At 38.2% G+C, this 13616-nt stretch overlaps 2 pseudogenes; one reads left to right on the top strand and one right to left on the bottom strand.

Moving 5' to 3' along the window:
• The first annotated feature begins 5339 nt into the window (after positions 1-5339).
• Positions 5340-8934, top strand: LOC6505091 (annotated as a pseudogene).
• A 98-nt stretch (positions 8935-9032) lies between these two features.
• On the bottom strand, positions 9033-9914 carry LOC6505145 (annotated as a pseudogene).
• Between the last annotated feature and the right edge of the window lie 3702 nt (positions 9915-13616).

Raw genomic sequence — 13616 nt, 5'->3', positions numbered from 1 at the left:
AAAGAATTTAAATATCTAGGAGTCACTTATGACGAACAATTGAAATCGACTCAATAATTATTGAGTCGCCCCACCTCAAAAAAGAAAATCCAAAAAATGTTCACAATTTCAGCAAAATAATTCTTCAATATATAAATCCAATCCAACCGACATACAAATCACTAACAAATGCGATAAAAAACAATCAAATCACCCCCAGCTATTCGAAATATAACATGGGAAGGAGCAACTCACCTTAAATTTACCAATGCACATACAATTTTTTAATTTATTTAAAACAAAAACGAGCAACTGTTTTTTAAAAAATTTTTAATATAATTACTTACTATTCGACAAATTGCGTCTATTTTTAACCATTGCAATGGTGATGCAATGCATTGCATCGAAATCTCCTACTTCCCAAATGCATGGAAACGCGCAAAAATTATACCGATACTTAAGCCCAAGACCGACCAAACCTCCTTAAAAAGTTACAGGCGCGTGCTATACGCGCTATACACAATAGAAGACACAATAGCCTGCTCATTAGATTTTGAAAAAGCATTTGACACAGTTTGGACTTAAGGACTTAAGAATATAAAATACGCACAACCTTTAACTTTAACCCCCACATCTCTCGACTAATTATGAACTACTTAACATCCCGAACATTCCATGTATGTTCTCCTGACGAATCTTAGACATCAATTACACAGTGCAACAGTGATTCTGAACTTTTAAATAGTAGGAACATAGTAGGAATATATAAAAATTGTTGAAGTTATAACGCTTTTCCCAAAAAAAGTCAATTCAACCTTGCGAACACTATAAGAATAAGAGCATATTCCTTTCTTATCGGTTTAAAAAAACACGTTCAGGAATTTTTAAGCCCAAAAAAGTTCTAAAAACCGGTTTTTTTAACAATAAATCAAGATTTTTAGGGTGTTGCAAATATTTCATACAAGATTTTACATACAATACAATATTTCATACAAGCTACTATCTTTAGGGGTTGCATGGGTTTCCTGGGGCAAAAAACGACAATTTTTCAATAATTTTTTTGCACATAAAAAATTAAATATTTTAATGAAACTTTTTATTAATCTAGAGATACATATTTTATAAACATTTTGTGAATTTTGAAACAAAAAAAAAAAATAGCGGGCTATTACGACGCCATTTACGGCAGCCCCTCCGAGTTGTCAGCTGAACTTTTTTCATGATCATCAGAAATAAAAATAAAAAATACATGGTTTAGTAAAAACAATAAACAAGCTAAGAAACGAGGGAAAAAATGAAAATTGAATTTTTTTGCAGACGTTTTTATAAAAAAATTTACCGACTAGACAGTCGGTAAATAGTAAATTTTTTAATGATTTTTTGCAGTTATTGCTACGTCAATTTTAACAGTTACTGGCGAGAAGCTTTTGCATCGGTGAATATCGGGTGAGATATGAGGTGCATACGATTGCCGGTGGCTGGGTTCCCTTAATACTCTCTTCTGCCCCCAAAGCCCAAGCATATCCACCGTAGAATTAAAAATTAATCGAATGCTTGCCCAGCCTTTCGAAAGGCACGCCTAACCATTTTTCCTTGACTGCCCACATCGGCATTCTGGGAACGGAAGCCACTTGCTATTGCGGCGGCGAATTAAAGCGATATAAAAGCAAGCTTCATGTAGGCCATTCAGCCTTTCCTAACATCAGCTTAATACCCGATCCACCCTGTTGCTAAGCTGCCAACTCATGTTGCTTTTTCATATCGATATTTTTGCGGCGTTGCCACACTATCTCCACATTCGCATGCCTCTTCTACAAAATATCGAAAATATCACATTTAAGAAACTTGAACGTCTCCGATTGTGGAATTGCGAGAAAAGGGGATGAACGAGGAAAGGGCATTATCTAGCAATGAGACGAACGATATTGTTTTGTCCAAAATGACGTAGTTGGGTTTTATGGGCCGGCATTGGGTTGTTAGTTTAATTCCACGAATCACAGTGGACGCATATTAATTTTATAAAAAATACACACAAATTCGAAATGACTACACATAAATATACATTGAATATCTTGATATTCAATTTCTATTATTCGCTTAAGTTTGTTTAAGCAACAAATTTGTATTTTCGCGCAAAATTGTAACCGAAATATTCTGGTGCGAACTTCTTCATATAATCAGCTTATTGCAAACTGTTTAATGCTCAAATAAACCGTTAGAGCTTTTAAGTTTTGGTTTTTTTAGTTTGGTTGTGATCTAAAGATTCTGAACTTAAAAAAAAGAAAATTCATAACGTTACCAAAAAAATTAAAACCGTTATTAAGCCAGAAACTTGAGCTGCCACATCTTTGAGAAACGGATTTATTCACTTTTTTTTCGTTGCCACGTTGACAATTCCCTTTCCAGGTTTAAAATTTTTTTTACGTTGTTTTATGGCCGATAGGTTCATTTACCCTCAAATTCAATTGTGTTTGTTTCTGGCTTTTCTCGCAACTTAGGAAAAGTGGTTGATTTTATGAAAAATAAAAGGCTAACAGCGCCATCTATGCGCCGCAATATTTTTTTTAATACTTTTTCCGTGTGACCAGGTTTTTGAAGTCCCACTTGAGAAAATGAGACCATAAAATGTCGTTGCGCCCCCTGGTGGCGGGACAAGGCACGACATTGTTTTTACGTTCAATTACGGTCATACTAACAGATGTTTTGTCTTACACAGTCCAGAAAATCGTAACGAGAATTTTACGTGCTGCCATGTAGACATAATTTCCCATGTAGGACCGTGCAGAAAAGAAATGAAAAAAAAAATGGAAATTTAAAATTGAAATTATAAAGTAATTCAAACGATTTTCTGGCATATTTTAGGGAAAAATATTTTCCCTAAAAAAAATTACCAAAATAGTTTGAAAATCAAATAGTTTTCTGGATATTTATGTGAAAAACTACACTTGAATTAAAAAAAAAAGTTTTTTTGCAATTATAATAATGTATTTAATTCACATTTTGCTCTTACTAATTTAATAACAACATTTAAAATTACATTTTTGCTTGAAACATGATGTTGGGCTAAGCAGCCATCAGATAGGCTAATTAGAACTAATTGAAACAATACCTTTCGATTAATATATCATTCATTTAGATCGGTTGCCTACAGAAAATTTTTAATTCTTCGGCTATATATAGAGTTTCCTCGCGCACGCCTAGGCATGCAGGTCGTCACCTCGTGGACTTCCGTCCACAGTGATATTACTAATTTGTTTATCTGCAGCGGCATTAAATCTTCTCTTTTGTCTCCCAGATTCGCATGCACTTTGTGGTCATTTTGTAGCGCATGCGCTTTTGGGAGCTTTGGAAGAGCTTCTGCGCCAAAGCGGTTCTTCTTCTTGTTGTATTTTGGGAGTTGTTATTGACGGGCCGCTTTTTGTTTTATTGTGCGGAATTAGGTCAATAAATTGAATATAAACAATTAAATCTCGTCTTTAATTCGGTCGCTATCAAAACGCTGATCGCTCAACACATGAATTAGAATATTAGTTATTCCGGCCGACAGTTGTCATTGACGGCCGTCGCGGTTGCGAAAAGCGCAGCTTCTTCAAAGGATGGGCGAAACAAACTTCATTTATTAATTGGTGCCATTGGCTCATAGCTCAGTTTCCAGAGCAGATGTTGAACCCCACTCCGCCAGGGAACGGAATCCAGCTATGTGATTTTCACCCTAGAAAGAAAAGTTGGATTCATGCTCCAATCACATCCGAGAAGTAAGTCTGCCAGATGTCAAAGGGATTGTCCTTGGGATGGGTTTCGTTAGACCAAATTCCCTCAAAAACAAACTGAAATTAAAAAAGGTCAAACGAATTGTGGGGAATCGTCCCAGAAATCGTTTAAGTACTCCGGTTTCCAGTGAGAATGAAGGGTGTTCCATCGACTACGCCACTGAGGATGCTGCATGTTGCAGCTGGATCGCTGGTACTGGGACTGGGGCTGGACTGGCCAAAGCACGGCGCGTCGGCCTGACCCGTTTCGATGTTTCACACGGACACCTCGTTATTGGACTGCGAGGCGGATATGAGATACGATGCCACTTTACGGATCCAGGAGTCTGCCGGGTGTTTCATCTCGGCAATGGGTAGCCGGAAGCGTAGATTCCAGCAAATGTGCTTTCCAACGCTTGTTCCTGTGCCCAGCCACGAGCCAGTGGGGTCGGCACAGATGGTTGTGATCACGCCGCGCCTTACTTCATTCTGTAGCCGCCAGTCCCTGTGCTGAATTCGCATTTCGCAGGCCACAATTCCACCATATAGAGTGTCGTAGGGCGTTGACACTTTGAGTGGCCTGGTCGTAGGCCAGCATGTCCACCGGCCACCATCTTAGTGTACGCTAAAATTATAGTTTTTTTAAAGTTTTTGATTCAAATGATTGGATAATAACTTACTTCTGATCGAGAGCCCTCTGCAGGGTCATCTTGGTGTAGTTTCTGTCAATCCGCATCATCTGCATACTTCCATCCTTCCCTCCCACCGCTACAGAACATCCCATAGATACACATCATTTTACAAATAGCATTTTAAATTTTAATTAATAATAGTGTTTTAAAAAATTTACATTGCTCTCAAGAATCAAGAATTTTTACATTATATTTTAAATCTGTTTTTTTAAGTTATCACATTACATTAACTTATTACATCACTAAAAGCTTATTTATCATTGGGGTAATCTGTTGAGAAAAAATTTCATATTAATATAAATTTAATTATTTATATGTGTTGGGACTTGTGCCAGCATCAAAAATCATAATTATTTCTATTTCTATTCTCTCAGTGTAACTAGCCGCAGCGGTCCACTAATTGCCCGTTATCAGCTGCTCCATATTCTTTGTTTCTCCCAGATTCGCATGCGCTTTGTTGTTCTTTTGTAGCGCATGCAGTTTGGGAGCTTTGGTGGAGCTTCTGCGCAAGCTCTTAGGTTTTATGACTTGTAATTCGGCATTGTTTTGGATCGGCCGCTGCGGTTGTTTTTGGGGTTAAATAGACCCAATAAAAATATTGAAATCGAATTGTGGATCGTGTATTAATTCGGTTGCTATCAAAAATCTGATAGCTCAACAATATGTTTTTCTAACTTATCTAAGAAATATAGTCGAGGATCTGCTCCGAAACTTGAGAGCAATCTGTTGTATCCTCCGCATTTTCTCTTTCCTCCTTGGTAGCTTCCCTTCGTGGATTTTTTAGTTGGCTATAACGCTGCCGTAGCTCCAGCATCTCTCCTGCTGGCTCGTATAGAACACCAGTCATCCCCTTGCACTTAAATTTTCGGTGTTGTCCAAAATTTGGAAGCATTTTCGTGAAGGGACAATTGGGACAACTATGGGTTTTAGGAGTCTCTACACACTTGGCGAAGTGTGCAGAATACTGCCGTTGCGACACGCGTGACAAAAGCTGAGTGGGCACTGTAATGCCTCGTTTACCCACTTCTTGCCGTTTGCATCGAAGTGGGTAACCTCCATCCATTTATGCTCGTATTGTAAGCGGTAAGCGCGTTTGGCTATTTTTGAAGGTGGCTCCGGCGCTGCCACCACCGGCCGCCTTTGAGGTGCGGCCACAAATCGCCGCCTTTGAGGGGCTGCGCGCTTGAATATTGTTTTTTTTATTATTAATCATTTTTACTTTAGAATTAGAACTTTAGAATTTAGTATTTAAACGAGAATGATGGTACTTTCGACGGAGTCCATTTTGGGCGATTTTCCGAATTTCATAAGGATCGGTCGACTATATCTTATAGCTGAACGATCGATAATGGCACAACATGCTATTTTTAAAGATATATTGGCTGTGTCCAATAATTTTATTCGAATTTTATTTTATGGTAAAATTCTAATAAGGATGGGACATCTATGTATATACGACCCGATATATATAATAATAATAACTTTCTACTTACACAATTTGTTATTTTTCCATAAAATTTCACCGTTTTGGACAATTGGAAACTTCGAAACAATTGGACTTCTTCGTCAGAAACGTCACAGTTGCACTGCTCAGAGAAGGATACGATCGAATCCGAAGCAGGACCCTCGAAAAGAGCCAAAAAGGATTAGTCTTTATTTATAGTCTAACTTTATTAAGTTTTTAAGAGGGCAGGATGGTTTCAGAGGCTGAAAAAAAGCAGATTTTTGCGATTTTTTTTTTTATGTCTGATTCACTCAATATCAATTCAATATCAATTCAATTTTTTTACACGATTAATGGCTATATTTGGAGAGTATCTAGGAATTTTTATTTTTAAGAAATAATTATTATTTATCCCGTGACGGGCAGTCGGCCGGAGTCGCTTCCAAAAATTGGTCTCTTGCGGTGCGTAAAGTCTGGCCTTACAGTGTTATCGAAAATAAAAAAATTGAATTGATTTACTTAAAATATTAGTTTCTTGTGCGGATGAACGAAATCATTCTGAAAAATATACGTTGTAAAGTCGGAGGTACCATTTTTTCATAAAAATCAACCCATTATTGCCCGTAAAAATGGTAAAAAAAAAAAATTAAAAAAAGAAAAACGTTGGTTCATCCGCAAGTATTTGTTGTATTAAAGATGTGTGCAAAATTTTATTTAGATCCGAGCATTACTTTTTGAGTTAAGTTACGCACCGACATGAAAAAGTTGTTTTGAGAAAAACGCGTCTAAAGTTTTAAAAGCAATTGAAAGTATATGGAGAGAAAGTAACTAGAAAATCGGTATCTCAGCGAGCTTTAGTCCGATCGACATGAAACTTTCACAGGATGTTCCTTAGATAATGTTCTATTATATAAAAAATTTTTTGAAGTCTTAAACCATCCTGCCCCCTTAAGCGCCACAAAAAAAAAGTAAAAAATATTGTATTCCAGCCATTACAGTTTTAGAGCCACAGCCCATAAGAAAATAAATGCGTATTTAACGATGCCGTCGCAAACCTACTCCATTTTGCGTCGCGAATTCCACGCAATTCCACGTATTCGTTTACTTAGAAATGGCTTTAAGCTTCAAAGTTTAGAGCATTAAAATTCGATTTATAATGGCATGCACCTATACAATTATAAATATACATATAACTAAACCAGTTGCTAATTTTTCCACCCAACCCCCTTTGTGATTCACCTTTGAGATTAAAATAAAACCAATTGATAACCAAACTTCATGACTCACAAATGTTTATCTATTTTCTTTTGGGCTTCCCTTTTCAGATACCGATAATGATGAAATTGAGATTGACAACCAGAATGACTACGACATTTTCCTGGCCAAGTGCGAGCAGAGTATGCATGTTCAGGTAGCTCCCCTCACTCCCACGGTGATGGAAACTGATGCCATCAAGAAGGAAGCTTCCGCCGCCGGTGCTTCAGTTCCCTCGGCCGATGATCCAAGCAATTTCACCATCCACGATCATGTTGAGTGTGACGGCTGTGGTCTGTCGCCGATTGTTGGGTTCCGGTACAAGTGCGTCCAGTGCAGCTATTTCGATCTCTGCCAGAAATGTGAAGCGGTCCACAAGCATCCGGAGCATTTGATGATTCGCATGCCCACCAATGATGGGCCCAGCTTGATAGAGACCTATATTACAGGATCGAATCCACATGGCCGCCGTTGCAACCGTCGTTCCAGGGGCCACTGCCCGTTTGCAGAGGCTGCCCAGGCCTCTTTGCCTCTAACGAGCCAATAGTGTCTTCAACTGCTGCTACAGCAACTGATCAACCGAAGCCCCAGGCAACGGCTGCACCGGCCGAGTCTGCAACAGCTCCAGCTGCAGAGCCGGTTCCTTTGAAGCCAGAGGACAATGCGAACGCTCAAAAGGAGGCCAAACCATCTGAGGAGAAGAAGAACTCCACGGCTTCAACTGAAGGGCCTACCATGAACAAGGAACCAGAGGCTACCCCGGCTCAGGACACACCAACTCAAGGCAGTAATCCCACAACTCCAGTCATAAATCTTGAGAATCTCTCCCAAATGGTACCACCCGAGTATATGCGTGCTGGTATTGAAATCTTAAACAATTTCAGTGAGATGTTTGCCGAGATGATTGATCCCGCTGAGTCTGCTGCTTCGGGCAGCTTTGCTCCATCGACGACCTCTGGATCCGAGGTCCCCAAGCCTACCCCAAATGCACAGTCCGCTGCTTCTTCAGTGAATCCATCTGGCCCAACCTCTATTTCAAGCTCCTTTGCTGAGGCTCCCCTTGATACAGAGCCATTGCTGCCAATGGAAACAGCGTCACCTTAGGCCACCAACGAGCAGGAGCCGGAGAGGCGCCGTTCGGAGAGTTTGGACCATGACTGGCAAATGATCGACGGTAATGTCTCGGCTTCAAGTTCCAAAATGGCCAGCACTGATGCCTTGATTAGCATTGATTCTACCGGTCCCCCGGCTGCTCCTCAGCAGCAGGTGCGTGACTTTGGACAACTGGGCGAAATGCTCCGCCAACATATTAATGAGGAGGCCCGAATTGAACATGCCACAGCTAATACCCAGACCTCCCAAGTGGACACTGTGAGCACATCGACTTCAACCACATCTGTTTCGACCAACAGCGTCGGTACATCACCAGCAGCCCCATAGGAGAAGCGCAGTGTTCCCGTCTACCACACCAGAAAGTCCCTGACAAACTTAACCGACACCCTGAAAACGCATTGCTCATATTTATTCTATTATATTCGCAGATGAGGGCATTAATTCGGCCATTCACGCTATGATGGCCATGGGATTCAGCAACGTGGGGGCCTGGCTCACCCAACTGCTCGAGTCGGTGAATGGAAACATACCAGCTACTTTGGATGTCATGCATCACTCGCAAAATCGCAACTAAATCGGCGTTCTTAGTTTATATAAGCAATAAGCCCAATGAAATTATGGTATTTTTTTTATCAGTTTACTATGTACTAGTAGGTGCTTTTTCGCTTGGTGATTGATAAATCGCGCTACCAAAAAACAAAAAGTGAAATGTTTTTTATGTTTCAAATAATCGAAAATATGTTATCAATGTATTCAATATATAAATAAATGCATTAAAACTAAAAGAATGTCAATATGCTTCATGTTTTAAGTACGTTCGGAAAAGAAAGTTACTTTCTACCCAAGATAATAATAAAATTGACGTGGATTTCATTGAAAAGCGTTTGTGGACTAGATAAGACTGTGTTTTCTTGTTGAGTGCCTTCACCTATTCGTAAGCGACAAGTTTTTATTTGGTAATTGATAAACCTACAATACTTATTTGTGGAATATTAACATCCAATATTGAATATCGTTCTGATATTTTCCCAGAGTAACTTTACTCAATCAAAGAGTTTCTTTTACAGATCATCTCTTGTGATGACCGTCTCTGATCCAATCACATGGTTGGTTGCCACACCAATTAAATCTCTGGCGAATCGACGGAACTCGTAGTTGACCGTCAACACAGTGGCAATAAAGGTGAAGAACTTGAAAAGTTTCTGGTGCTGAGGCTTCCATTGCCCTCGCCCAAATCCAGCTTATAGCAAAACATTTGCGAAACCATCAGGGCGAGAAATCCGGCCAAACCGAAGAACCGATGGATCAGCTTTAAGGTGAAACCCGCATTGATGAAATACAACGGCAGCCCAGTGACTACGCTGCCCAGCAAAAGTCCGCAGCCGATTATTCCTGTTGGGGAAATTCGTAGGATTAAATTATTCTCTTATTACTAATAAGTTATTATAGAAAGGTATTATAGATAGACTCGTGGTTACTCCGGAAGTGCCTAACCGTAGCGTTTGGGTCTTCACGTTTACGTTCCAGCTTCTGCAGGGTCTTGATGACAATCCCTCCGACGCCGACGAAAAAGGCCAGCAGCCCGAAATCGGCGTGCAGGCGATTCAGATTTAGTGCCCCTAGCCACGATTCCAGATACTTGATGTTCCGGACCAAAAGAGCCTCTCCCATGAAGAACACAAACTTTGGATGAGAATTGGTATTAGGAAATAAGAGATTAGAAGAAAAGATAATTTCTGTTTATTGATTGATGAAAATTAAGAATTTGGAAACATTTTTTTTGGGGGGATCTCATCGCAGGACAATATGGCCCCCAGCGTTGTCCACATCTTGGTCAATTTTCATCTTATTCTTGAGCGGAATACCTTAATCGATATGTGTCTCGTCACCTCTTGGACTGCCGCTTGGATTTTAAATTTTCAGTTCTCAATTTTGTGGCAAATAAAGTTCCAAAAGTTATCAACCCTGAGTAATATTTGGCAGTCATATTCTGGCCTTAAAACGGCGTTACGCGCAGTCTGAGAAACAGGCATACATACACATACAAGTTGGAATTTTAGCTGACTTCCTGTCTCTGTGTCCTTTCTGCATCTTCGACACTTTAGGGCTTTGCTCCGAAATACATTGGCAAGCTTTTAGTGCCGCCTAAGAATCCGCTTATGGAGGCTGGGGAGGAGGCGGAAATTCCATTATTTTACCCGCAGTCATGTTGCAAATAGATAGAAAATGCGTTTATGAGCATTTTCCTCTGAGCTTTGAGCTCGGATTTGCGTTCCGAGTGTGCGGTAGAATCAATTACCGTTCTTTGCGTTGCCAAAGACTGAAATAAAATTATTTCATTATTTTTTTAAATTAATTTAATTATTGAATGAGTAACAACCTTTAACAGGATCCTTCATCTGCAGCCTGTATACCAGAATACTAGTTAAATTCGTTCATTCGTCAATTGGGAAGACCCTGCAGTGGCTTGAAAGCATATGTAGATCCGCAGCATCTGGTAAAATGTAAAATCCACTCACAAACTTTGATTTTATCCCCAATAACCATAATTGACAGAGAACTGCTTTTGGGTTAACGATTTAATAGTGTGGTTGGAAAATATTAGATATGGATACAAAAAGATTTCAGGTTAAACAGAACCAAAGGCTCTTTCTGTCCTGATGGTTGGAGTTCAGTTTGAGAGCTCTACGAATGATATCGCCCGACAACAAAGAAATACGGACATCATATAATTTTGCTGTGATTAAGCAACTGGAAATCGTGAAAAACAAATGCTTAAGCGCAGACAAACAAATTGGTTTATGTAACTTTATAAATGGTTTTACAAACTTGCCATGTTTTCAAATAAATCAAAACCAACACACATATCCAAGAAAAGTGCACGATACTTTACCGGGCAACACTTTTGCTTTAATGTTATTTATTTGTGGCTGCCTCAAGACGTTGCACGCCACGCCTCTGGCCACTGCTATTGCTGCCGCCCTTGCCACTGCAACCTTGGCAATTTATGTGCTGCACTTGTTACACATACGACATGTGGGACGTGTGCAGCAGCTAAGACAAATCGATGGCTGTTGCCGTTGCAGCAGCCACTTCTTTTGTGGCACAAAAAATAGAAAGGGTAAAATTTATTGAACACTTTGTTGCACTCGCCGTCACTTTTAAACTCCGACCTCTAGAGACCTTGAATTAAATATTTGCTTGAGCACCTTCGAGTTTTTGCGGTAATTAGTTTTAAAAAAAATTATTTGGGAACAATTTTTTGGGGTGTCAGACGGTTCTTTTAGTTTCTGAATCATCATTATGATAGATATTTTCCATTTTTCTGGGTAGCGCAGTTTCGTAATTTTATTATCATAGTTGGTTCTATTAGATTTGCACCCGGGGGGTTTAAATTTGGGTGGGCATGCCCCTGAGGAAATCTGAAGCTGGTCAGTAATAGCTTTTCAATGTATTTGCGCTATGTATTATCGGTGAGGTTGAATAGCTTCTGTCAAAATCTTGAAAGTAAATTGATCTCCGTCCCAGGCGGTCTAAGTCCCAGTGTGAGCGTAGTGGGTCAACACAAACAACATATAAATATATCGACGCCAAAGTATGTAAAATAAGAGAAAACAAAGAACGGAAAGCTAACTTCGGGCGGATCCAAAGTTGATATACCCTTGCAGTTGACTACCAGCTTATAATATTAGATATATATCGGAACGTATATAGTCCTTATAGTCCGATCCTTATGAGAATTTTACTATCAAATCAATTCTATAATTCTCTCAATTCTATTTTGGAAACTGTCCCAAGGTTGTGTTGTTTCCGATCGTTATGAAATTTCGCAGATCGTATTAGTTTGTCAAAAATAAAATCTCTATAAAGTCCCATCTTCTAGCCTAAAAAACAACGAAGTTATGCTAATTTCGATCAATCAATCAAATGACAGCTATAGGATATCGTCGGCCCATCCTTATAAAATTTTTTAGATCTAATTAGTTTTAAATATGGAATCCGTGAAAGTCAATTTTTTTTCTAATTTAAAAAATACTTAAGTTATGGCACTTCCGATCGATCAGTTATATGATAGCTAGACCTCGGAATTTGCATATTTTTAACGGTTTAAGTTATTTGAATTCTGAAAACACCAAAATTCATGTCAATGAATAGATAGTTAGAAACGATCGGCATATTTTTTTTTTGTGCATATTTGCATAAAATGCATATGCAAAAAATATACACAATATATGCAGAATATGCAAAATATATGAAAAATAAGCAAAATATGCTAAATACAAGCAAAGGATATAATGATAAAAAATGATTTGATTATTAAAATCAAAATATTTAATAAAAGCTATTTGTGGAGACGTAATAGATTAAAATTTGATTGATTATTATTAATAGTTATTTTTATTTATGGTAATTTGTGTTACAGTAGAAAATCATAATTTTTTCAAGGAAGCTACTTGTAAAGCCTTGGCGATTATCACCGCAATTCAATTGCTCTTGACAATGGAAGGCCCCTCGCTTCCAAGGAAGTTAATATTTCGGTAATTCTATTAAAATTCGATTTTATAAATTTAAAATCCCGATGTTTTTGAGGATTTCTCATCTGGTATTTGTTGCCCTGTGTATTTTTTTAAAAAATTGGATGAATGGATATTTGATGCTTTTGACCTGTTATGAAAAGCAGTAGCAATGTGCTGCTGCAATTATAAAAAATTAGAATGATACAAAACTTTAAAACTAAATATCACCTTTTTTCACAAATTTTACAAAATACACCATTTCCAATTACTTCGATACTATTCTCGGGAAGGCTGTTAAACCATTTTCCCATTCAATTTTTTTTGGGAAAATTTATTTTTGGCATGGTTTGTTACGTTACATAAATATCAGCTTGAACTCGTTTTTTAAAACCACAAGTTAACACGTAAATCACTTGGACCACAAAGATTGAAAATTTTATATATTTACGTTACGTGACCCACATGTTTTATTCCTGTTTAATTTATATTTAAAAAGTAGATCTAGTACCTTTTTTTACGAAACCTAATTGCATATTTTTTGAATAATTTGTGCATATTTATTGCATATATTTAGCATATTTTTAATATGTATTTAAAATTCTAATATTTGAAAAATGTAATGTCTAAATACAAAATTTGGCATCAAATGGATAAAAAATAAGAAAACATGCACATTCCGAGGTCTAATGATAGCTATAGGATATAGTCGTCAAATCCCGGCTGTTTCTGCCTGCGAATAAATGAAAGATGTGTGCAAAGCTTGAATTCGCTAGCTTTAAAACTGAGAGGCTAGTTTGCATAGAAACAGATGGTATATAGCATATTGCAGAGGGTATAATAATTTTAGAGTTTAATTTTAATTTTGGAT

Source organism: Drosophila ananassae, chromosome 3R (assembly GCF_017639315.1).
Source record: "Drosophila ananassae strain 14024-0371.13 chromosome 3R, ASM1763931v2, whole genome shotgun sequence".
In the NCBI taxonomy this organism is placed as follows: Eukaryota; Metazoa; Arthropoda; class Insecta; order Diptera; family Drosophilidae; genus Drosophila; species Drosophila ananassae.
The sequence above is the reverse complement of the archived record's forward strand: the minus strand, read 5'-3'. Positions and strand labels throughout refer to the sequence as shown.